The sequence below is a fragment of the Rhinatrema bivittatum genome, chromosome 2, assembly GCF_901001135.1.
Source record: "Rhinatrema bivittatum chromosome 2, aRhiBiv1.1, whole genome shotgun sequence".
NCBI lineage: Eukaryota > Metazoa > Chordata > Amphibia > Gymnophiona > Rhinatrematidae > Rhinatrema > Rhinatrema bivittatum.
The window spans coordinates 641,852,249-641,878,983 of record NC_042616.1 but is presented as its reverse complement, the minus strand read 5'-3'; the positions used below and the strand labels follow the sequence as shown (position 1 = coordinate 641,878,983).

The 26,735-nt window shown below is 42.4% G+C and overlaps 1 protein-coding gene across 13 annotated transcripts in view; it reads right to left on the bottom strand.

Moving 5' to 3' along the window:
• Nucleotides 1–26,735, bottom strand: part of FAM110B (family with sequence similarity 110 member B) — a 494,939-nt gene that overhangs the window by 221,169 nt on the left and 247,035 nt on the right. For all 13 annotated transcript variants that reach the window (XR_003854818.1, XM_029591322.1, XM_029591320.1 and 10 more), the window contains one exon: nucleotides 6,941–7,026. The gene's annotated coding sequence lies outside the window, so the exon portion shown is untranslated. The remainder of the gene's footprint in view (nucleotides 1–6,940; nucleotides 7,027–26,735) is intronic.

Genomic DNA, 26,735 nt, shown 5'->3' with positions numbered 1-26,735 from the left:
CAGAAGCGGGTGCGTTCCCAAGGGAATGTGCCTGCGGATGGAGAGATCCTGGAGTATGGGAAACCACACTTGGCATGGCCAGTGAGGTGCTATCAGGATCATGGTTCCCTTGTCCTGACGGAGTTTCACGAAAGTCTTCGAGAGAAGAGGAAGTGGAGGGAATGTATAAAGCAGACCAGCTGCCCAAGAGAGGGAGAATGCATCTCTGGGCTGAGAGAGCTCGCTGCGAATGAGGGAGAAGTAATTGTCCACCTTGCGGTTCTGAGGGGACGCAAAGAGGTCTATTTGGGGATGACCCCATTGCTGGAAGAGAGAGGTCGCTACGGAGGGATTGAGAGACAACTCGTGCGGTTGGAAGACACGACTCAGTTTGTCTGCCAAGACATTGTGCACTCCCGGCAAATAGGTGGCCCTGAGGTACATCGAGTGGGAGAGCGCTTCCGCCCAAATCTGTGCAGCTTCCTGGCACAGAAGGAAGGAGCCTGTGCCTCCCTGCTTGTTGATGTACCACATGGCCACCTGGTTGTCCGTCTGAATCAGGATGACGTGATTTGATAGGCAATCCTGAAAGGTTCTGAGAGCATATCGCATCGCTCGAAGCTCCAGGAAATTTATCTGGTGTTTGGCTTCCTCTGGAGACCAAAATCCTTGTGTCTGCAGATCATTCACATGAGCTCCCCAGCCGAGGTTGGAAGCGTCAGTGGTGAGAATGAGTTGAGGATCTGGCAGGTGAAAAGGCAGTCCCTGGAGGAGATTGTTCTGATCTTTCCACCAGGTGAGAGACAGACGGAGTGCGTCGGTGATGTGGACAATGGTTGACAGAGGCTGAGTCGCTTGAATCCATTGTGACCTCAGAGTCCAATGCATGACTCTCATGGCCAGGCGGGCCATTGGTGTGAGATGAACTGAGGACGCCATGTGTCCGAGAAGGACAAGGAATTGTTGAGCTGTTGCTGTATACTGAGACTACAACTGATGAGTGAGGGACACGAGGGTTTGCACTCGTTGTTGAGGTAGAAAGGCTTTTGCCTGTAAGGTGTCCAAGTCTGCCCCAATAAACGATACGGTTTGAGATGGGACTAAACAGGATTTCTCGTAATTGACGAGAAATCCTAGAGAAATTAGAGTGTGTAGGGTCAAATCCAGGGACGATCGAGCAGCTTGCTGGGTTGGGGCCCTGATTAACCAGTCGTCTAGATAGGGGTAGACGTGCACACCTTCTTTCCTGAGAAAGGCTGCGACAACCACGAAACATTTGGTAAAGACTCGTGGTGCCGATGCTAGTCCGAATGGAAGCACTCGGTATTGATAGTGCTTTGGGCCTACTAAAAACCTGAGATACTAGTGATGAGCTGGAGCTATCGCAATGTGGGTATACGTGTCCTGGAGGTCCAAAGAGCAGAGCCAGTCTCTTCTTTGTAGAAGAGGTAGAAGCGAGCCCAAGGTTACCATCTTGAACTTTTCCTGCTGGAGGCTCTTGTTGAGGGCACGTAGGTCCAGAATTGGACAAAGCCCCCCGGATTTTTCGGGAATCAAAAAGTACCGGGAATAGAACCCTAGGCCTTGTTGGGAAAGAGGGACGGGTTCTATTGCTCTTAACTGGAGAAGAAGGGAAACCTCCTGCTCCAGAGGGACAGAGTGGTCGGTTACTCTCCACGCTTGTAGAGGTGGTGATTCCGGTGGAAGAGTAAGAAAGTTCAGGTGGTAACCCTGAGCAATGATTGCTAGCACCCATTGGTCGGTTGTGATTGATTGCCACATGCCGTGAAAGTGGCACAATTGACCTCCAACTGGTATGGCTGGCAGAGGGATCAGGCTGCTGCTCTCCAAGGGAACATCAAAAAGCTGAAGCAGGCCCCGGCTGGGGAGCTGCTTGTGGCTTTTGCTTCTGGGGCTGAGATTTCTGATAAGGCCTCGTAACTCGGGACCTTGTTGGTGGAGGATAGTACTTCCTTGGGCGGAAGAATGACTTCTTAGAGTCCTTCTTGAAGGGCTGTCTAGAAGAGAAGTCAGAAGGTATCGATGAGAGCTGTTTGAGGGCCTCATGATGGTCCTTTAATTCAGCCACTATTTGCTGAATCTGTTCATCGAACAGATTATCTCCTATACAGGGCAGGTCAGAGAGCCTGTCTTGTACTTCTGGGCGAAGGTCAGAAGACTTGAGCCAGGCCCAGCGTCTTGCCGAAATGGCAGTTGCAGACACTCTAGTGGAGGTGTCGAAGATATCGTAAGCTGTTCTTATCTCATGCTTTCCTGCCTCAAACCCCTTGTTGACAAGGGTTTGAAGATGTTCTTGAAATTGGTCAGGCAGGGTTTCAGAGAAGTCCTGTATTTGCTTGAAAATGACCCTGTTGTATTGGGTCATATACAGCTGGTAAGAAGCAATCCTGGAGATAAGCATGGCCCCTTGGAACACTCGACAACCAATATTGTCGAGGAACTTGTGTTCCTTGACAGGAGGGGTAGATGAGTGTGGTTTCGTCCTTTTTGCTTTCTTTTGAGCAGATTCCACCACAACTGAGTGGTGGTCAAGCTGAGATTTTTGAAAGCCAGGGGCTGACTGTACCAAATAAGTAGTGTCAGCCTTTCTGTGTACTGGGGCAATGGATCCAGGGTTTTCCCAGTTCTTTTTGAGGTCAAGAAGAACTTGATGAATGGGAATAGAAGTGATCACTTTAGGGGCATCCAGGAATTGGAGAAGCTCCATCATCTGGTGCCTATCATCTTGCTCCTTCTGAAGCTGGAAAGGGACCAATTCTGACATTTCCTTCACAAAATTAATGAAAGAGAGGTCCTCTGGAGGAGAACGCTTTCTACTTTCAGTAGGAGAGGGAGGTGAAGGTAAGTCATCGGTGTCTGTGGAAGTATCATCACCCCAGGTATCATAAGGATCATAAGGGGCACTTAGAGAAGATAAGGCCATCGCAGAAAGATTAAATGATTTCTTTGCTTCGGTGTTTACTGAAGAGGATGTTGGGGAGGTACCCGTAATGGAGAAGGTTTACATGGGTAATGATTCAGATGGACTGAATCAAATCACGGTGAACCTAGAAGATGTGGTAGGCCTGATTGACAAACTGAAGAGTAGTAAATCACCTGGACCAGATGGTATACACCCCAGAGTTCTGAAGGAACTAAAAAATGAAATTTCAGACCTATTAGTAAAAATTTGTAACCTATCATTAAAATCATCCATTGGACCTGAAGACTGGAGGATAGCAAATATTTAAAAAGGGCTCCGGGGGGGGGGGGGGGGGGGGGTCCGTGAAACTACAGACCGGTTAGCCTGACTTCAGTGCCAGGAAAAATAGTGGAAAGTGTTCTAAATATCAAAATCACAGAACATATAGAAAGACATGGTTTAATGGAACAAAGTCAGCATGGCTTTACCCAGGGCAAGTCTTGCCTCAAAAATCTGCTTCACTTTTTTGAAGGAGTTAATAAACATGTGGATAAAGGTGAACCGGTAGATATAGTATACTTGGATTTTCAGAAGGCGTTTGACAAAGTTCCTCATGAGAGGCTTCTAGGAAAAGTAAAAAGTCATGGGATAGGTGGCGATGTCCTTTCGTGGATTGCAAACTGGCTAAAAGACAGGAATCTCTCAGGATTAAATGGACAATTTTCTCAGTGGAAGGGAGTGGGCAGTGGAGTGCCTCAGGGATCTGTATTGGGACCCTTACTTTTCAATATATTTATAAATGATCTGGAAAGAAATACGACGAGTGAGATAATCAAATTTGCAGATGACACAAAATTGTTCAGAGTAGTTAAATCACAAGCAGATTGTGATAAATTGCAGGAAGACCTTGTGAGACTGGAAAATTGGGCATCCAAATGGCAGATGAAATTTAATGTGGATAAGTGCAAGGTGATGCATATAGGGAAAAATAACCCATGCTATAATTACACAATGTTGGGTTCCATATTAGATGCTACAGCCCAAGAAAGAGATTTAGGTGTCATAGTGGATAACACATTGAAATTGTCGGTTCAGTGTGCTGAGGCAGTCAAAAAAGCAAACAGAATGTTGGGAATTATTAGAAAGGGAATGGTGAATAAAACGGAAAATGTCATAATGCCTCTGTATCGCTCCATGGTGAGACCGCACCTTGAATACTGTGTACAATTCTGGTCGCCGCATCTCAAAAAAGATATAATTGCGATGGAGAAGGTACAGAGAAGGGCTACCAAAATGATAAGGGGAATGGAACAGCTCCCCTATGAGGAAAGACTAAAGAGGTTAGGACTTTTCAGCTTGGAGAAGAGACGACTGAGGGGGGATATGATAGAGATGTTTAAAATCATGAGAGGTCTAGAACGGGTAGATGTGAATCGGTTATTTACTCTTTCGGATAGTAAAACGTCTAGGGGGCACTCCATGAAGTTAGCATGGGGCACATTTAAAACTAATCGGAGAAAGTTCTTTTTTACTCAGCGCACAATTAAACTCTGGAATTTGTTGCCAGAAGATGTGGTTAGTGCAGTTAGTATAGCTGTGTTTAAAAAAGGATTGGATAAGTTCTTGGAGGAGAAGTCCATTACCTGCTATTAAGTTCACTTAGAGAATAGCCACTGCCATTAGCAATGGTAACATGGAATAGACTTAGTTTTTGGGTATTTGCCAGGTTCTTATGGCCTGGATTGGCCACTGTTGGAAACAGGATGCTGGGCTTGATGGACCCTTGGTCTGACCCAGTATGGCATTATGTTCTTATGAAGGGCCCGGCTGAGGATCCGAGAAAATCGAAGGAATCACCGGGGGCACCGTGGACGCCCTGGGGGGCATCGGTGCCGGCATCGATGGCGCCAATGTGCGTATCGCTCCCGATGAATGAATCTGTGGCAAGGGACGACATGGCATCGATGGCTGAGGCAATTCCCCCGAAGGAGGAATGCGAAACGGTGTTTCTCCTCCCGATGAAGCTGTCATCGGGGAGCGCACTGGGGCCATCGGAGACCCAGGAATTACAGGTGGAAGGGCAGTCATAAGCGCCTCCATCCGGGATAGCAGCGGTGCCAGCGCTGCTGGAATCGGGTCGGTGATCGGTTCCACTCTCGGTGCCAGTGTCTGTGCCGAAGGGACCTGGAGTCGTTGCATCGCCTTGTCGATGGCCTCCTGGACCAGCCGGTCCAGTTCTTCCCGGAGACCTGGGGCATTCAGCTCCGGCTCTGTGACGGAAGAGGGAGGCTGAGGCACAGTCTGAGGGACCACCTTTACAGGTGGAATTGCTACTCCCAAACCTCGATCGGGTGAGGGTGGCCTCGATGTCCCGGTCGCAGGAATGGTTGGTGCCGTTCCTGGACGGGGCTTCTTCGATGGTGGCTCGGATGGTGGCGAGGTCGATTATTTCGCTCCCTCGACAGTCCGAGACTTGCGATGCCGATGGCGATGTCTCTCCCTTCGATCCCCTCGATCTTGAGGGGGAGAAACGGGAATCGATGGCCGTGAAGATGTTGATGGCGGGTGGTCACCGGACGGTTGTCGATGGTGGTGCGACTTCGACGGTGCTGGTCCCGATGACGTCGATGCGATGGATGGCGTCGGGGTGTGAGCACGGAAAAGGAGTCCCATCTTCTCCATTCTGGCTTTGCGACCTTTTTGGTGTCATGAGGGCACATTTGGTGCGTCAGGACATCATGGTCACGGCCTAAACACGTTACACAGACTCTATAAGGGTCTGTGATAGACACGGTGTGAGTACAGTCCGGGCACAGACGAAAACCCGATGCCATGGCCATAGAAAAAATCGAGCCGCGGTACGGTCGACGGCCAGTAGGCCACGAGGGCCAAACTCGACTGTAATCGACGAAAAACGGTGAAAAACTTACCGGAGTACCGCAGCCTGAGAAAAGTTAGAGGAGGGACCCCTGTGGGGCAAAATAACTTTAAATAAGTCCGTGAGGAAAATTCCTGTCAGGAATGTGTTCAGAGCTCCTAAACCGCGAGGCTACTGCTGCGTGGAAAAAAGAAGACTGAAGGGGGACCCCTGCTGGCTGCAGGGTTGGTGCTGTTCTGGGCATGCCCAGTAGGGGCCAGTCAAAGTTCTGGAAACTTTGACAGAAGTTTTCCGTGATTGGGCTCCATCCTGATGATGTCACCCATATGTGAGGACTATCAACCTGCTTGTCCTGTGAGAAAAATACTTTCAAGAGCCCAAAAATTGCCTAAGGAAAATCAGAAAGGAAAGCTGAAGAAATGCAAGCTCTAAAAACTGAGCATGAAACAAAAGGAAGGAAAACAGAGGAAGTCTGGTGAGATGCTTGTACTTGAATGGCGGCCAAAATCAGAACTGAATGACCATTGATTTGGTGTTGCCTCAGACACCATGCTCAAAAGCTTTTTCTAGAAAGCTCTGGACAATCCTTCAATAAGTGCAAGTAGGGTCACATGACCCATGTGTGCCTCCAATGAGAAACTACATAATCTAACATTTTAAACAGCAAATAAATCCAAGAGACACGCAATAAGCTTAAAAAATACCAACAATGGAGACACTAACTGTTAAGATTACTGCAATACCGAAAGCATTCTCAAACTCAGTCATTCACTTCACCTTCTAGTCCTCCTATTCACATAGTCTCAACTACTCAGTAGTTGTTCTTGAATTACTTAGAGGAACTAGAAACAAGAGTGTAAATTATTTTAACAATTACAGATTCATTATTCTCCACCAGTACCTCCATTACAGTAAATATATTATTCAATAACTGAAAAATGTCCTGTAAATATATAGGCAGAAATAATAGCAAAGTTATGGATAATATGAATTAGAGATTTTATTATAGCAGTTTAGGGTATACATGCAATCTTAAAATGTCAGAAGACAACAAATATTAAAGTCAAGAATTTCTGCATCCATATTTTATTGCTTATCAACACAAAATTTCATATGTAGTTTTTTTTCTGAAATTATAATTCAACTATTACAGTACTTACAAGAGAAAAAGCAGGCATCACTACTTGTGGTAGCAGATGTTCTTAAATTTCTTTATCCTTTTGAAAATGTTCAAGGCATAAAAGACCTGGAAGACAAAATGTTTCCATCATTTTACATTTGACCACAGGAGTTTTCAATAAGAATATGTTCCTTAGTCTATATGATCTTGGAATGGAACATCACAGGAAATATTTAGTATATTTAGAGAAACTTTATTATGAGAAAGCCTTATTACATTACTAAAACAAAAGAAAACTATCTGAAGGGAATTCATCCTAAATGGAATGCTTCATCTTTAATATCAAAAATCTAATTTTATTTTAAGGATATTAACATTGGATACCATGTTTCTACTATGAAAGTTAAAGTGACCAGTAATAACATTTTCAGTGAGAAACGAATATAAAAATTCACTTCGTTGAATTTCAAGTTTGACAATATTATCAAAATAAAAAATACTGTATTAAATGCATCCCCCCCTTTTATGTTTTAAAGTTATAACGTTCCTTGTAAAGTTTTTACGCTGCATTTTCTGTTTTATGTAAACCGATATGATGTTCCACAACGAATGTCGGTCTAGAAAAACCATAAATAAACAAATAAAATAAAATGTATATTGGAAATAATTTTTTAAAATCAAAAGCTAAAAAGCAGAATTGGTTATAATTCCGGGTCCAGCTGTACAAAGCTGGACCTACTTGCTTATTGGGGAGGACAGTTCATTCAGAGGACCAGGAGAACAGATCTAATTTACCAAGATCCTAGTAAAGTCAATGGGATATAGGCCATCAATAAAAGAAAGACATTAAAAGAAAGGCAAACAAGGAAGAGACATCTAACAATGTCAAAGTATTTAATGACTTGATCAAATAGCAATAGGTACCTTTAAAAACATAGGGGAAGATTTTCAAAGGGTTACATGCGTAACCCTTTGAAACCTATCCCTGCGCACGCCGAGCCTATTTTGCATAGGCTCGGCGGTGCGCACAAGCCCTGGCACGCGCGTATGTCCGGGAGTGGGGCCGGGGGGGGGGGTGGTCCGGGGGCGGTCCCAAGTCTTCCAGCACAGCAGCCGTGCCGGGGGATGGCGCGCCGGCAGCTGGCCGGCACGCGCAAGATACGCCTGCCTTAGGCAGGCGTAAAAAATGAAATAAGGTGGGGGGGGGGGGGATTTAGGTAGGGCTGGAGGGGGCGGTTAGATAGGGGAAGGGAGGGGAAGGTGGGGGGAGCGAAGTAAAAGTTCCCTTGAAGGCCGCTCCGATTTCGGAGCGGCCTTAGAGGGAACAGGGAAAGCCATCCGGACTCCCCTCGGGCTCAGTGCGCGCAAGGTGCACAAGTGTGCATCCTCTTGCGTGCGCCGACCCTGGATTTTATAACATGCACGCGGAAGTGCGCACATTTTATAAAATCGGGTATACATTTGTGCGCGCCGGATAGCATGCACAATGTATCTCTCGCGCGTAAGATTAAAAATCTTCCCCATAATACCCAGCTGTTAAAATGGTGAATTTCTGTCTCTATCCCAACCATCTTAATATTTTACAATTTGATTATTCAAGATCGTATAGTGAGTATTGTAATATTCAATTAGCCAAAGATTCCAAAAACAAGTTCTGAAAAGAAAGATAATGGGTCAATTTGAACAATTTTAGGGCAACATGAGATTGCACATCAGTTTTAATCTTTACAAAATACTTAAAAAGATTTATTTTGATTTTAACAATCACATTTTTGAAAGTAAACTTTCACCCAAGGCAGTGGGCACTGGTATAAGCTATCAATACATCTTTTATAAATTGTGCAAATTAAACTAAATAGTAGCAGTGGAACAGTTAGATCGACAGATTACATATGATGGTAGTATACAAAATCTCATGGAATTACTCGCAAATCCTCCCCACCCCACCAGGAGGAGGAGTCCAGCACCGGTGGCAAGGACAGCACCGCCTACTGCCCGCCCACATTGCTCCCAGGAGCAGCACTAATCCACTGCGGCGATGCCGAAGACAATGGAGAAAGGGCTGCCTTTAAAACTTCCTTGCAGTGCTCTCCTCTCCACCCTGACTGCAGGAGGGATTTCCCTGCCGCTGTCTCAACGGTGGTGATCTCCCCAGGAGCAGAGCTCCCCTCCCCCCACCCCACCAGAGGGAGGAGTCCAGCACCGCCGACAGCCTACCCATATCGCTCCCAGCAGCAGCACTAATCCACTGTGGCAACGCTGAAGGGCGCGCGCACGAAGGAGTGCAGCACCCCTTCGTGAGCACCCGAGTCGCACCTGAATTAAGACTGAACATAAAATAAACCAAAGTTATTTTATTAACACTACAACCCTCCTCCTCCTCTGACAAATACCCTTATCTTCAACCATCTTAGAAACACTTCTACACTCAGTAAGTATATCTTCTTCAAAAAACACCAAACATTTTAAACTGTCAGCTCCTCTATCTATTGATATCATCAGCAGTGGTCACCTTCTATTACAAAACTGACCACTTCACCCTACTTTCTTCACCTATAATTTCAATTTCACATTAAAGACATTTTGCTTAACATCATTCTAACCATCAATATGTTCAACAAAAACAAAAAAACAATTAAAAATCTTACAAGATTATCAACCATCCATTCCTTCCAACACACAAGAATTACCAATATCTTAATTCAGGATTCCTGCTCACCCTTCACATTGTCTCACTTGTCTCATTCTTCCTGCCTGCTAATCACTCGGACTGTGCCTGCATTTGAGTTCCTGCATTGCTCCCCTGGTCTGTGCTCCATCGCCAGCTTCGGAGCCTCTGCCTCGGCAGTACCCTGTCCATGCCCTCCCTTTGTGATATCATCTGGGGGTGACGGCCGAACTTAAACGGGCCCTGGATGCCGGAGGCACCCGCGCCAGTGGGGAGTGAGCACGAAGGAGCACGAACAAAGGAGCATGCTCCTTTGTGCACACCCTCAGATGCCCTTGTTCCATCTTTCTTTGTGGCTTTTATTGCTGTACTTTACTATGCAGATTCCCACAATCACTGGATATGGCCATTATGGCTATCTTGTCAGCCACCATTTTACTCCAAGACCGAGGGCAAACTTGATTTCCATTCCCCTCTTTCCCTCCGTCCCCTTCCCGCCTGTAGATCAAACCCATGTCCCTTTCTATATCTCTAATCAACATTAGGTCTTTGTCCAAAAAAGTCAACTTTTATATACTTGCTCAATCTAATTTGGACTGCATATGCATCACTGAATCTTGTACATCTGATAGAGCCACCTCCCTGCTCAACCTCTGCTGTCCCAATAACTACTCTTATTTCCACAGCCCGCATCCCTATGGCAAAGGTGGTGGTCTGGTAATCTTTTTCAAACGTTTACTATCTTTCTCCTTTTCTCATCTTAGCTTGCCTATGAACTACTTCATTTATCCTCTGACAGGAAAGACATCTGCCTATTATATTGTCCCCTGGGTCTTTTATCTCACAATCTCTCTCCACTTATCAAATATTTCGCTCTGTCCTTACCACGCCCAGAGAAAACCATCATCCTTGGCGACTTCAATTTACACATTGATCAATATCCTCCATCCAATACCACGACAAACTTTATCAATGCAATAAACACCCTTGACTTACAACAAAACATCTCTGTCCCAACTCACTCTGCTGGACACACTTTAGACATTAATTAGCAATCCATCGATTATTCTCCCTGCTTCGAATATATCCATTACCCTGGTAACTTGGTCAGATCACTACCTCATTCATTGCAAATTAAACTGTAACACTTCTACTACTGACAGATCTGCCTCTTCAAATTGTAATACATTTACTTGCATAAAAAGAAAACCTATTGATCTGCAACTCTTTAAAGATACCTTGCTGCCACTAACTCTTAACCTTCCAACACTGAAAACATGGTGAACACATGGAACAAGGCTTTCTCAATTACATCTGGCAACCCTGTCTCTGTCTCCAAACTCTTCTATTCTAGATCTTCACATGCCCCTTGGTTTTCCCCAAACGCTGCTCATGTTAAAAAGAAATCTTCGCAGACTGGAAACCAAGTGGAGAAGTAATAAATCCACAAATAATCTGTCTTCTTATTTTAATGAACTATCTTATTACCGCTCCTCAGTTAATGCAGCTAAAAAAGCTTTACTCCAAGCATATCTTCTAGGCTAATAACAGTCCCAAAATTCTCTTCAATACCGTTAAAAAGTTAACCAATTTAATTCAAAATGTCAATATCCAAAACCCCTTCCGAACCTCAACTTAAATGATTTATTCAAAAACTTCTTCCAAAACAAAACTGATACAATTACTAAAACATTTCCTAACATCTTACCTTCATTCCAAGACCCCATGCCATCTCAATATTGGGAATCTTTCGAAATGGTTGCCAGCACTGAAATAATTAAAATCATTTCTAAAATGAATCCTCCCATCCACCCTCTCTCCCCTTGCTCTACTACCCTTCTCAAAACCATTAAAGAAGAAATTTCACTTCCTATTGCTAGCATAGTTAATTCCTCTCTAACCACTGGTTCTTTCCCTAGCTCTCTGAAACAAGCTGTGATTTCTCCAATTCCTAATCTACCACACCCAAATTTAGTAATTTCCATCTGATCTCTTCACTCCCATTCCTTGCCAAAATCATTGAATCCACGGTTTTAAAACAATACCTAGATTAATATTCTCTGTTAGACCAATATCAATTTGGATTTAGACCTCATCATAGCACTGAAACTCTTCTCCTTTCATTCACTCACATTCTACACCACGGATTTGACTTGGGAACTTCTTACATATACATTTTCTTAGATCTCTCAGCCGTGTTTGACACCATCCATCATGACATACTTCTCTCCCACCTCACCAATATTGGATTAACTGGTACTGTACTTCAATGGTTCAAATAATTTCTCCTTAGTAGAACTCAAGTTGTCATAGTCAACAATACCCCCTCATCCTGGTTTCCGTTAAAAACTGGTGTCCCACAAGAATCAGCACTCTCAGTGATCTTATTCAATATATCTCTCTCCTCTATGTAAACGTCTATCCACTGTGTGTTTCCTACCATCTCTAGGCAGATGACATACAACATTTCTTTCTTACACACCATGACTGGTCCTCCACGGAACAATTGCTTATTATGTGTTTATACACATCAAAACCTGGTTAGTTCACCAAAAACTTATCCTAAATCTTTCCAAAACAGAAATCATGATCTTAGGATATCCTTCATTTACCCATATTCCCACTTACATTGCTGTTGACAACATCAATATCAATATTACCAACAAAGCTCGTAATCTTGGTGTATATTTTGACCCTCAAATCAATATGCAATCTTACATCCAAACAGTAGTCAAATCCTCTTTCTGCAAGATCCGCCTTCTAAAGCACATTAAACTCTTGCTTGAATATGACGCCTTTTGCACCGTCCTTCAATCTCTTGTCATAACTGGTCTTGATTACTATAATCCCCTCTATATCGGTCTCCAATTTCATACTTACATCCATTGCAGTTGGTTCACAACTCTGATGCCTGTCTATTATCTGGTTCTAAATTCTCCGTCACATCACTCCTGCATTACACAATCTTCATTGGTTACCCATCATCTGATGTATTCACTACAAACTACTCACCATTATTCACAACTTAATCCATAACAAAAATTGCTGGTTACCTTCCACTTTGCATTTATGTATTCCCGCTTGTGTCTTATGATCCCAGAACCAAATGCTCCTACAGATACCCTCTTCAAAATCCACTAGATTAGCAACCACATGTGAACGATCTTTTTCCATAGCAGGCCCCATCATTTAGTATTCCCTCCCTGCACAGATCCGTCTTTTAGCCGACCCCAAGGAATTCAAAATGGCACTAAAAACTCACCTATTTAAATGTGCCTTCCCAGAATAACATTTCTTTCAACTCACTCTTCACCTGACCTTCCTTTATGTCCTCTCCTCATTCTCCACTTCTTTTCTCAGTTTCACTTTTCATTCTGCTTCATCCCTTTTAAAGATTAATTTGTATTTATTTTCTTTTGCCATTTTAACTATGCTTGTTTTATATTATGCTATTATGTTTGTTTTATTTTTAACTTTAAGTATGTTTTATTGTAAACCGTCCCGAACTTTGGAGGATGCGGTATATAAGTACTTTTAAATAAATAAATAAATGCTCAATCCATCTAAAAAAAAAAAATCCCACTAATCAGTGGTGTTATTAATGACCTACAACCATCCATATTCTGTATTACTGAAATATGGCTAAATGACAAAGACAGTGCACTCCTAAACCAACTCTCTCATCCAAACTACCACCTATTCCATGTTCCTAGAAAAAGGAGAAAAGGTGGTGGATTACTCAATCTATAAAACAAAAAACTCAATTTATCCATAAAGGAAATTGATATTGACCCGGTATATGAAGTGGCCTTATTAAAATCAAAACAAATCAACATCGAATTAGTATACTGCCCTCCAGGTCTTCTCCTTAAAGACTGTTCACCTCTAATCAAATTCTTCACTAAAGAATTTCATAATCCTGAAAATACAATCATCCTAGGAGACTAACCTTCATGCAAATGAATCTCCATGATCTTCCCCTTGTGACATTTTCCTTGAAACAATGGAAGCCTTAGGATGGACCCACCACGTCCATGGAGCCACTCACAAAGCTGGAAATACACTCAACCTAATTTTCGCTAACCCAAACAACTGCAACATAAAAACTGAATGTTCTACAATTCCCTGGTCTGACCATCATCTAATCACAGCTGAACTTATATTCAAGAATCAACTATTGAACATTCCTGAAAATTCTACCACTTACATGTTTAGAAGGAAAAGGAAAATTAGTTCTTATCTGTTAATTTTCATTCCTGTAGTACCACGGATCACTCCAGACTGTGGGGTTGAGCCTCCTTTCCAGCAGGTGGAGACAGACTAAAACTGAAAGGATATCCTATATGAGGACAGAGCCTATCCTGTAACCCTGCAGTATAACCATTATCAAAGCAGAAAACAACAAAACCAGAATAGGATCAAGCAAGTAACCAGAAAGCTCAATGGAGCAGATGTAGAACAATGTAAGAGATATGGTATGACTAACCGCTCTTGCATATACTTGGTGGTGAGCAACCAAGGCTTCTGGTGTATTTGCTCAGTATTCATGCACAAAAAAGATGTGTGGAAATCTACGAATCTGCAAAAGAAACAAGCTTCTAGAGGACAGAAAAAAGACAAACAGGGAAGGGCGTCTGGACTGATCCGTGGTACTACAGGAACGAAAATTAACAGGTAAGAACTAATTTTCCTTTCCCTGTACGTACCCGGATCAGTCCAGACTGTGGGATGTACCAAAGCTTCCCTAAACCGGGTGGGACCGAGACAGTCCCGCTCGAAGCACTTGTAGCCCAAAAGAACCAAGAAGCGGAGCTTGCATATCCAGGCGGTAGTGTCGAGCAAAAGTATGCAAGGACGTCCAAGTGGCGACACTGCAAATCTCCTGTGGAGAGACCGATTGACTGTCCGCACAGGAAGTAGCTTGAGAACGCAGTGAATGAGCCGTGAGGCCCTCGGGAACCGCCCGACCTTGACAAAGATAGGCCGAGGAGATCGCTTCCATCAACCACCGTGCTATAGTGGTCTTAGAAGCTGGCTTACCCCGATTGGGTCCACTCCAGAGGACAAAGGATGGACAGAGACCCAAAAGCCATTGGTAACTGGGAGACAGAGAAGTAGAACCCGTATGGCATCAAGTTTACGGAGATCGTCCCCAGTCGCAGGGGAAAACGCAGGGAGTTCTGCCGACTGGTTGACATGGAGGTTAGTAGAACCTTCACTAAGAAGGAAAGGCTAGTCACGAAGGATACCCCGGAATCGGAAAATCGCAAAAACGGTTCCCGACAGGACAGCGCTTGGATCTCCGAGATCCGACGAGCAGAAGAGATAGAGACCAAAAGACAGTCTTAAGCGTAAGAGCGTTCAAGGTGGCACGACGGAGAGGTTTGAACAGAGCCGCACAGAGGGCCCGAAAAACCAGATTAAAACTCCCCGACGGGCAAGCGGCCGAGAAGGTGGATGTAGATGCTTGACACTCTTCAAGCACCAAATCACATCCGGGTGGCCTGCTCAGTAATGACCTGTTACCCGACCCAGGAGAGAGCAGAGAGGGGAACCTGTATACGCAGTGAACAAAAGGAAAGACCCTTGGAGAGACCTTCTTGGAGAAGAGAAGACTAACGAGATCGGGACGGAATGCGCTGAGATACCCGACTCTGCACAAACAGATTCAAACACGTTCCAGATACGCACGTACGCCAGGGAAGTCTACTGTTTCCAGGCCCGCAGCAAGGTGGAGATGACCTCCTTCTAATAGCCCTTGCGCCTTAGGCGTCGCCGTGCAAAAGCCAGGCTGCTAGACAGGAGCGATCGGCCTGGTCGAAAGATACAGGTCCTTGACGAAGGAGCCGAGGAAGATGGCGTAGTCGTAGAAGTCCGTCCGTCGCTAGGATGAGAAAATCCGTGAAGCATGGCCTGCGCAGCCACTCTGGTGCTACCAGAACCACGAGACCCCGGTGGAGTTCTATTCTTCTGGGAATTTTCCCGACCAGGGGCCACGAGGGGAACACATATAGAAGGATGTCCGCCGGCCAAGGGAGAGCCAGAGCATCTACGCCCTCCAAGCCGTGTTCCCTCCAGCGGCAGAAGAACCAATTTTCAGGTGTGGGGGGGGGGGGGGAATCACCTGTCGAAGATGAGATTCATGGCTGCGTCAGAGAGTTCCCACTCCCCGGGATCGAGCAACTGACGACTGAGAAAATCGGCCTGAACATTCCCCTTGCCCAAGATGTGGGAGGCCGCTGGGCACTGTAGATGTCGCTCTGCCCAGGCGAAGAGACAGCTGGTTTCCAGGGCCACCAGTGGACTACGGGCGCCTCCTTGGCGATTGATGTAAGCCACGGTGGTGGAGTTGTCAGACAAGACCCGTATCGCCTTGCCACGGATGAGGGGGAGAAACTCCAGAAGAGCTAGGAACACCGCCCGAGCCTCCAACCGAATGATGTGCCAGCGAGACTGAGCTGCTGGCCAGATCCCCTGGGCGTACTGGGAGAGGCAGACCACACCCCAGCCCGAGAGACTGGCGTCCGTGGTTACTTTCGTCCACTGAGGGACTTGGAGAGGCATTCCGTGTGGCAAATGAGAAACGGAAAGCCACAACTGCAAGTCGGCAACGGTAGAGACCAAAAACGGGAGGACTGTGTGAAACTGTTCCGCCACTGGCAGCCAACGGGACAGCAAAGCTTTCTGAAACGGTCGCATATGAGCAAAAGCCCAAGGGACTAGGTCGATGGTAGAAGCCAAGGAGCCCAAGACCAGAAAACCCATCCTGGGGGGCCACGGGGCTGAAATCGGGGGGTAGCTGCTAAAACATCGCCCCCCCCCCATCCCCAGGGAGCTCCGAAAACGGAGCCGATAAAAAATCCAAAACGGTCGCCGTTCCTGGGTTTTCCCGACCCGGGAATGGCCTGGCCAAGCTCTGGGGAGTCTATCCCCGGGCTAAATTTGCCTGCCCTGCCGAGGAGGGAGCTCCCCCACCCGGCAGGGAGGCAGAGGAGAGGCCCCCTCGCAAAAAACGCAAATGGGGCTGGCTGAGAAGAGGCAGGCAGGTTGCCTGTCGCGGCAAAGAGAGAGCCGCCCTGAAGAAAAAAAGCTGCAGAGAAAAAGTTTGATTGACAGCTTGGAGGCCCGGAGTGAAGCAGGAGGGAAACCTGCTGCCTGTATGGCTGCAGGTTCAAGCCCAGGTGGGGAACAAAGATAAAGAATAGTGGCCTGCTGCTGTAGGTAAGTAATAAAAGTACTGGAAATACTTTTAAATTTAAACCTGTTTCTGTGCCTCTGGGTTTTTTTTGTTTTTTTTTAAATAGACTGAGCACAGCAGCGTAAATTTAAGACCCTTCGGCAGCCGGGGGGGGGGGGGGGGGACGAGCACTGGACTACCAGACTCGGTCCACACACCTGGAAGCGGTAACGGACACAGGCTATGCACTGCACAAGGGGCAAAGCCCCCCTGAGTCCAGCAAGAGACAGGAGACGGAGCCGTCTCCTGAAGAAAAATTCTACAACTTCCTGACTAACCTTTTAATTTTATTTTAACAAGAAGAAAAAAACCACAAAATCCCTAAGGAATAAGTACTTGCTTGATCCTAGAAGGAAGGAAGGAAGAAAAAGAAGGCTGACTAGCCTAGATCAGGAGACCGAAGGGAGACGTGCTGCACCTGCTGGAGACAGACAAATACTGAAGGGTTACATGATAGGCTCTGTCCTCATATAGGATATCCTTTCAGTTTTAGTCTGTCTCCACCTGCTGGAAAGGAGGCTCAACCCGACAGTCTGGACTGATCTGGGTACGTACAGGGAAATAAATATTGATACACAAACTAAACCTTTAGAATCCAAAATTTGTGACTTAAAACTTGCAAACTGTACCGAAGCATTCAACTCATGGGATACAACCCTTATGGAAATAGCAGACAAACTCAGCCCAATTCAATCCAGATGCTTTAACAAACATAACAATCTCAAAACAAAAATGATTAACCCTTGGTATAATGAAACTCTGAAAGAATAAAAAAAAAACAACACACCTAAGCAACTTGAAAAACAATGGCGAAAAAATTCCTCTGAAGAATCCCTAAAAAGATACAAAACTCATTTCTCTCAATATAGAAACCTTACAAATAAATCTAAAAAAGATTACTAAGCAAAACTAATTCATGGAGTAATCTTCAACTCAAAACTCCTTTTCAATACAATAAAGAATTTGATCAAAGAACCTTCATTCATGTCATCAATCATTCAACCCTTCTTTCTCTAAAAATTCTTGTAACGAATATGCAACTGCCCTATCTCAAAAAATTATGAAACAAACAATTCCCAATCAACATCTCTTCCTTCAATTATGATGTCTTCGATCCCAAAGATAAATGGTCAGACTTCAACAGTCTCAAAACTAGAAATAAGCAAAATCATATCAAAACTTAAACCAGCCACTCATCCCCTTGACTTGAATCCAGCATCTTCATTAAAACAAGTATTCCAAACAATAACCCCCCCAATTACAACTATGATCAACCTCAGCCTCTCAGAAGGCTTTTTGCCTCATAAGCTAAAACAAGCTGTAATTAAACCAATTTTAAAAAACAAATCTGGAAAACCAAATGATTGGATTAACTATCGCCCTATCTCTAGCTTAACCTTCCATGCAAAAATCCTCGAAAAGGCTGCTCTCTCTCAACTGGAATCTCACCTTGATGACAATAAAATCCTTTATCCTAACCAATTCAGCTTCAGAAAGAATCACTCTACAGACACTCTTCTTAAATCAATACGCAGATAGAACTAACAAATCTTACTGTCTAATTCTGATTGACTTAACCGCTGCCTTCAATACAGTATTTATTTAGTTATTTAAGGTTTTTCTATATCGACATTTGTTGTTGGACATCATATCGGTTTATAGGCAACAAGGATTCAGCAAAAAAGCTTTACAGTGTAACCAAATTAACAGCTTTTACAGAGTAACTATAACAGTTTAACAGAAACAGCTAAACGGATTATATTTGTTTAGAGCAGAGGTAGTAGGTTTATAAAGTGACAAATAGGGATTGCTAAATAATACAGTAATGTACATAAATATCTAAATTTGACTATTATAATTAATGTCACTATCTATAGTCTCTCTCTACAGTTCATAAGTATCCAAATTTTTTATAATTAAAGTCATAATATAATTGGGTGAGGGGGATAAACTTGGGTAAGGTGAGGTTTAGTATTCTCCGTGAGGGGAGCTACTGTGTGGTGATGTGTTGAGGTAAGTAAGGGGGTGTAGGTTATTGGGGTCAAGGAGTTGGAATGGCATAGGATGCAGTGAGGTAGGATGCAGTGTAGTGTCCTTGAGATCATGAGTACGCTTGTGTGAAGAGCCAGGTTTTTAGCTTTTGTTTAAATTTGTTCAGGCAGTGTTCTAGACGTATGTCAGCAGGCATAGAATTCCAGAGTGTGGGGCTGGCAATGGATAGGGCGCGTTCCCTGGTAGTATTGTAGCGGATGCTTCTGGGTATGTGAGTGTTTAAGGTTGCTAGGTAGCGTGAACAGGTGGGTCTGTTTGTGTTGCGGAAGGTGAATGGGCTATGGGGCCAGTTCATATCTGGGTTGTGTAAGGATTTGTGTATTATTGTTAGGGTTTTGTAATGTATGCACTGTAGGATAGGTAACCAGTGGAGTTCTTTGAGAATTGGGGTTATGAGTTCGTTCCTACGTGTGTTGGTGAGGATGCGTGCAACTGCGTTCTGCAGCAATTGGAGGGGGGAGATGGTGTTATTTGGAAGGCCAAGGAGTAGTGAGTTGCAGTAGTCTATTTTTGAGAATATTGTAGACTGTAGTATTGTTCGGAAATCATTGAAATGTAAGAGAGGTTTCAGTTTTTTTAGGGTTTGCAGCTTGAAGTAGCATTCCTTTAGGGTGTTAATGAATTTTTTGTGGTTCAGTTGATCGTCTATGATGACTCCTAGGTTTCTTGCGTGTTGAGATGTAAGAATTGAATTTAGGGGAGTGCTGTGTTGATTAGGGATGAGATGGTTGTGTGGAGGATTTATTATTAAGGTTTCTGTTTTTGAGGTGTTGAGTGCAAGGTTGAGACCTGAAAGGAAGTTGCTGATGGCTGCAAGTGAGGTTTCCTATGTTTTGATGGTGTTGGGTAGTGAGTCAGTGACTGGGATGACTATTTGTACATCATCTGTGTAAATAAACACAGATCTGAGAGGAGGGCTGCAGAGGGGCAGGAGGTAAATGTTGAACAGGGTTGAGGATAGAGAGGAGCCTTGTGGGACTCCTTGTAGAAGGTTGAAAGCCTTGGATTCTTGATTACCTATTCTGACTTTATATTGCCTGGTTTTTAGGTAAGAGGTGAACCAGCGAAGGGGGGTTCCTGTGATACCGATTTCAGATAGCCGATCGAGTAGTACGTTGTGATTTACGGTGTCAAATGCTGCTGATATGTCTAAAAGTGTGAGTATGAATGAGTGGCCTTTATCTAATCCTTTGATTATGTGGTCGGATAGTGATAAGAGGAGGGTTTCAGTGTTGAAGAATTTTCGGAAACCATATTGGGAATTAGATAGGATATTGTTGCTTTCTTTTTTTTTTTTTTTTTTTAATTTATGCTTTATTAATTTTTTAATTTCAATTACAAGTAAATATTTCAATGCGTTCTTCATATTCCAGAAAAGAAATAACAATATTAATTTAAAAGAAAAAATGCTTCACTTTTCAGCAAAAGAAAATACAATATCCTGGTCAAGAACACATACTGATACTTGAGGTTAACCAATAACCTTATTATTCTTAACCAACACTCCTAGATTCATTTAGGTACAAGATGGTCTATCTAAATAGCTACGTAACTGTGTTGGCTCAGAGAAAATATATTTAGCATTCCCATAATATATAAAGCAACGGCAAGGGAACCGTAACACAAAACGTGCCCCCCTTCCCACCACCTCGCCCCTCATTTCCAGAAATTTTCTACATTTCAACTGAGACAATCTAGCAATGTCTGGGAAGATCTGAATACACTGTCCAAAGAATTTTAATTTTTGAAACCTGAAATAGTGCTTTAATATACCATCTCTGTCCATTCTTGAGGAAAACTGGACCAATAACGTTGCTCTCAAATTTATCTCCATTTCAAAGGATTTTTCCAAAAAATCCATTAAGTCTAGCGTTTCTTCTTCTCCTTTTTCTTGGTTGATGTTGTTATTCCCAGTAGGATTTCTCTGTACTAAATAGTAAGTAGATATTATAGCTGGGATCTTTTCTATCGGGTACTTCAAAATATTTATGAAATAACTTTTCAATAAGTCTACAGGAGACTGCAATTTAGTTTTTGGGAAGTTAAGAAATCTTAAATTCGCTCTTTTAACTTGATTTTCAAAAAATTCTATTTTATTTTCCACCATTTTTTCAGATTTTATAAGGTTTAATTGCACCTCTTCGATTTTCTTAACTTTCCCTTCCAAAGTAACCATTTTTTCTTCCACCGAAACCAGCGATTCCTCTACTTTCTGTGTCTTTAACATTGCTTCTTGCACTGTTGAAGTTAAGGAAATTATAGATTTCTGCATAGTAATTAAAATGTTTTTAATCTCCTCCAACGAGGGAGCCAAAACTGAGGTGGTTAGTGGGGTTAGATTGTCCAACTTGTTTCCTACCTCCAGGAGTCCTTCGCCATTTTTCTGATGTTCCGGTCGATGTTGTGCCGGCTCCGAGTGGTTCCTGGAACCCGCCAAATACAGGTTCTCCGAGGGTATTCTCTCCACCCCTCTCTGGTTACCACTCGGCATTAAGGAAACCTGCCCGGGTGCCTCTGCACTCACTGAGCGTTTCCTCGGGGGCTCCGGCAATGTTGGATATCCCGGGCTCAACGAGATCTCCAAGGTCAGGGGGCTCAACAGCTGCTCTCTGTCTGCCCCAGCGACCATTACTTCCGGGTTTGGTATCGGCGTCCTCGTGAAGGCTTCATCAATCCTCGGTTGAAGAGAGTGCTCTGGAGTAGAGGTAATTTCACGAACGTGAGCTTTCCTCTTAGAATGAGGCATTGTATTTCAAAAAAAAAAAAAAAGAAATTTATTTGTAGAGTTCACTCGTTTAGAAATCTCCTTCTCCCAGGAGCGATGCCCTCACGACCTCACAGCTCAGCAGCCATCTTGGTCTCCGGTTTGTTGTTTTGCTAGGATATTGTTGCTTTCTAGGTATTCCGTAAGCTGGAGGTTAACTATTTTTTCCATCACTTTTGAAATGAAAGGTAGGTTCATTTCAAACCATAATCTTCTATGCCACCAACTGAAAAACATAGGAATTGAAGGCAATTTTAGAAAACCATTCTAAAATGGTTCTCCTCCTTTCTTACTGACAGATCCTTCCAAGTAAAACTTAATAATCACCTTTCTGACACTTTCCAATGCACTACTGGTGTTCCACATTTTCAGCATTCCTCATTTTCTCACATTGTGTTCCACCTTTCTCACCATGTTTCTCACTGGTGTTCCACATTTCTCAGCATTCCTCACTTTCAGCAACTTTAATATCTATTTACTTCCCCTTTGCAAATTAACTAACTTTGGACTGAATTTCTTTCTATATGCAGATGACCTGCAATTCCTCGTCCCTTATACAAACTCTTTTGAGAAAACAACCTCACCTATTTCTGAGTATATGGCCACCATTAAAGAAAACCTCTCTCAATTGAAATTTCCAATGAACCCCAAAAAAATCTAAACTAATCTGGCTAAGCAAAAGCCCATCTAAAACTATTCCACCCAACATTGATCTTGGAAACTACCTTCTATCCCCCGCAACTCAAGTAAGAGATCTCGGCGTATAAATCAATGAAAATGTATCCATGAAACCTTACATAAGCAAATTAATTAAATTTGGTTTCTCTAAACTTCAAATACTAAGCCGCCTAACACCCCTACTGACATTATCAGACTTTAAAACTGTACTGCAATCACTTATATTCTCTAACCTGGACTACTACAACTCCCTATTCCTAGGACTTCCAGCCAATCACTTCTCCAACTTCTTCAAAATGCAGCGGCTCACTTGGAAAAAAAAATGTGATCACATCACCCCGACTCTCCAGAATAATATACAGTCTTAACAATAATTCACAATTTGGATACTAACAATGAACTACTCCTCGTACTCCTGCAAGTTCCCTTCGATCCCTCGACAAAGGATTACTCGAAATTCCAACTATAAAAAACTACCACCTAAAACATACAATTACTGGCCCCACTCTCAAACTCATTACCAGAAAATCTTTGTACATCTACTGACACCAAAACATTCAAGCAAGAACTGAAAACATAGCTTTTCAACAACACCTTCTCTATTTCTCTTTAATATAGCTCCCCCTTAATCCTTCAATACATCCCCTATTGTTATCCAGTTTATATGGCTTTTTTAATCTTTATTTCTATTCTTTTGTTTGTTATACATTATACACCATTGTGATCTAGTGATTCTCACTTAGAATGACTGTATATAAAAACCAAAATAAATAAGTATATCAGAAATCGTACAACTGAGTAAATAACAGATAATTGGCAGATTATATAAGATGACGTTACACATAAGTATGGTGATGTTAATACAAATGAACAGTACATTAGATCTTAGCTATTTGAAAACTGATGAAATCACCATTACTGTATTACTATCTTAATTTAACAGAAATAGAAAGGAATTGGATAATGAAGTAAATCAGTTTAAAGTATCTGATCACCCAATGAATTAGTTTAGATTTTAGGTAAATCAGAATGTGGCAGTTCACACCCACTTTAAATCCAATTTTATAATAAGAACAAGTTGTAGTGTTTTAGACCTTTTGTTATTTAATGTACAAAATTGCCCCTTGCATTAGGCTTTAATAGGTGTTAAAAACAATAATGGTGCACATTTTCAGGTTCTTTCTTAATATTTCCCACTCAATTAGGATCAAAGTACTAAGTTTATTAAAAATAAAATTAAAAAACCGTACCACAAAATACCAGCCTCCCCCCATCCCAAAAAAAAGCCAAGAATTAACTATTAATTATATTATTATTTGAGCATAAAAAAAAACTAGCACCAAACTCTTATATCAGCTCCAATGATTAGTTCCATGAGGACGATGAGATTTTACAATGGAACAACAGAAAAAAAAGAGAAAATCAACTACAGAAGAACTCGAAGCACACAAGTAAAGGGTAGACATAGGAACTAATATTATGTAAGCATCTGTCTGCAATTTGAGAGAAGAAGAGAGACATATGTTGGATAGAGAGCACAACATCACTTTTACTTGCTTTTAAATGATTTGCAATTTCCTTTACAGATATTAATAATGTTACTGATGAATCCTCTCTCTTTCTAAGGATACTTCGAGTGCACATCGCACAGAATAAACACTTCAGTAACACTTAAAATCTCAGCGACTATTTCCATGGTATACTAATTAATGTCAGAAGCTGTCAAGGAGACTAACCTGTCCTCCGTAAATCTGGCATCATTTCATTTTATTTTATGAAATTTATAAACCGCTTTCCTGATTTAAGACAAATCGCTCAAAGTTGTGTATAATCATAAATACACTAAATGTAAGAATTCATGTAAAGGTATAACCATGAGAGGCATGACATTTACGTAAAGCAAAACTAGTATGAAAATTAGAAGAACGAACCAGAGAACTGTCTCTAGGATGGTAAATAAAGAAGAAATTGACTATAAGATAGTAAATGCAGAGAAAGGCAATGGACATGGAAAATGCCAACTAACTGAAATGTTGTGTTTCTGGTAAGCTTTAACATTTTGTAAAGTTTAAAGATAATCTATATCATGTACAATAAGATATAGGTTAATCATATAGGTCACAATTCTACATGAGGTGGGAAGAAAGTAGAATTGGGGATCTTGCTAAAGATGGTAATACTAATACTCTAATATACTAGGAAGATGATGGTGAACAGAAGTCGGTCAAAAGTCACAATCATTTAACCTGCATTCCAAAATCCACAACCATGGGAAAATGAAACAAAATATGCCATTTCCGAAAGCATGAATCTTTACTATATGTTATCAATGTCCAAGCTCTTCTGGCAATCTTACTTTACATTGAGAGTCAATCCTGGAACACACTTAGGTTTAGTTACATCTGTTCCGATACTGCAGGGCTCCTCTACATGACCCCACATATAAACTGATGTAAAACAGAAGACTTCTTTTGTCTTTGGCACTACAGCATACTCCGTATTTGACAACAATTTACAAGCCAGGAACTTTATGGAAAATGCTTGACTGGTAATATCATCATGCTACTTTAATTACCTGTGTAGTTAGGACAAGTCTGAAACAAAATATTAGGACAAACTAAAGAAAATATACATAAAAATGAGACCAGAAGAGGATCCAATAGAGATCAGAAACAGTCAAGTTAATATTTTGAAGAATTTAGCTAGCACTGCGGTTTCACTGCTGCTCTTGGCAGCATTTTGCATGCCACAGCATAGCATGAGGGGGGAGTGTTTCTGAATTTCACCAAAACTGCTGAGAGACTGCAGTTCCCCTATATATTGGATATCCAATTAAAGGGAGAGCTTTCCATAGTGTATCTGCAGGCTTAAATAAAGATCATAACTGATAAAATTACTTGAGCATTTATATTTAGCATAATGCTTAGGGAATTCTGATTCTCACCTGGCATGCTTTCAAGATCTGTTAGCAGCAAAGTGAAACATCTTGGTTTAATATAGTGTAATCCTATTTATAGCTAAAAATACATCCCAAGTTTAGAGAATTCTAATTGCACCTCTTATAGAGAAAGTTCCACAGTAGCTGCATTTAACTCTGGGGCTTAAGCAGTTCCACTTTTAAAAGCACTCTGTGAATGAACAAAACATGAATTAACTGTCCTTTTTTATGCAACACTGCGTAGATTTATAACTCCTACTAGGAACCTGTCACAAATTAATCTATGTAAGCTGCATCAGAATGATTTTACTAACTGCTTTTCAATCTGTGCTGCAGTAATATTCATTCCAATTTAACTGGAAAGAAAAAAAAAGAAACTGATCTCTTCATACTTGCAGCCTTTCTAGTTTGGATTAGTGCCGATTTTGTTTGAAAATCATAATGCTGCAATGAGTAAATCAGGCCAACACTTTGACATGCAATAGGATGCATATGCTGTAAATGAGCAAAGCATAGTTGACTTCAGTGCCAGGAAAAATAGTGGAAAGTATTCTAAAAATCAAAATCACAGAACATATAGAAAGACATGGTTTAATGGAACAAAGTCAGCATGGCTTTACCCAAGTCTTGCCTCACAAATCTGCTTCACTTTTTTTTGAAGGAGTTAATAAACATGTGGATAAAGGTGAACCGGTAGATGTAGTGTACTTGGATTTTCAGAAGGCATTTGACAAAGTTCCTCATAAGAGGCTTCTAGGAAAAATAAAAAGTCATGGGATAGGTAGCGATGTCCTTTCGTGGATTGCAAACTGGCTAAAAGACAGGAAACAGAGAGTAGGATTAAATGGGCAATTTTCTCAGTGGAAGGGAGTGGGCAGTGGAGTGCCTCAGGGATCTGTATTGGGACCCTTACTGTTCAATATATTTATAAATGATCTGGAAAGAAATACGTCGAGTGAAATAATCAAATTTGCAGATGATACAAAATCGTTCAGAGTAGTTAAATCACAAGCAGATTGTGATAAATTGCAGAAAGACCTTGTGAGGCTGGAAAATTGGGCATCAAAATGGCAGATGAAATTTAATGTAGACAAGTGCAAGGTGATGCATATAGGGAAAAATAACCCATGCTATAGTTACACAATGTTAGGTTCCATATTAGGTGCTACTACCCAAGAAAGAGATCTAGGTATCACAGTGGATAACACATTGAAATCGTCAGTTCAGTGTGCTGCAGCAGTCAAAAAAGCATGTTGGGAATTATTAGAAAGGGAATGGTGAATAAAACGGAAAATGTCATAATGCCTCTGTCTCGCTCCATGGTGAGACCGCACCTTGAATACTGTGTACAATTCTGGTCGCCGCATCTCAAAAAAGATATAATTGTGATGGAGAAGGTACAGAGAAGGGCGACCAAAATGATAAAGGGAATGGAACAGCTCCCCTATGAGGAAAGACTAAAGAGGTTAGGACTTTTCAGCTTGGAGAAGAGACAGCT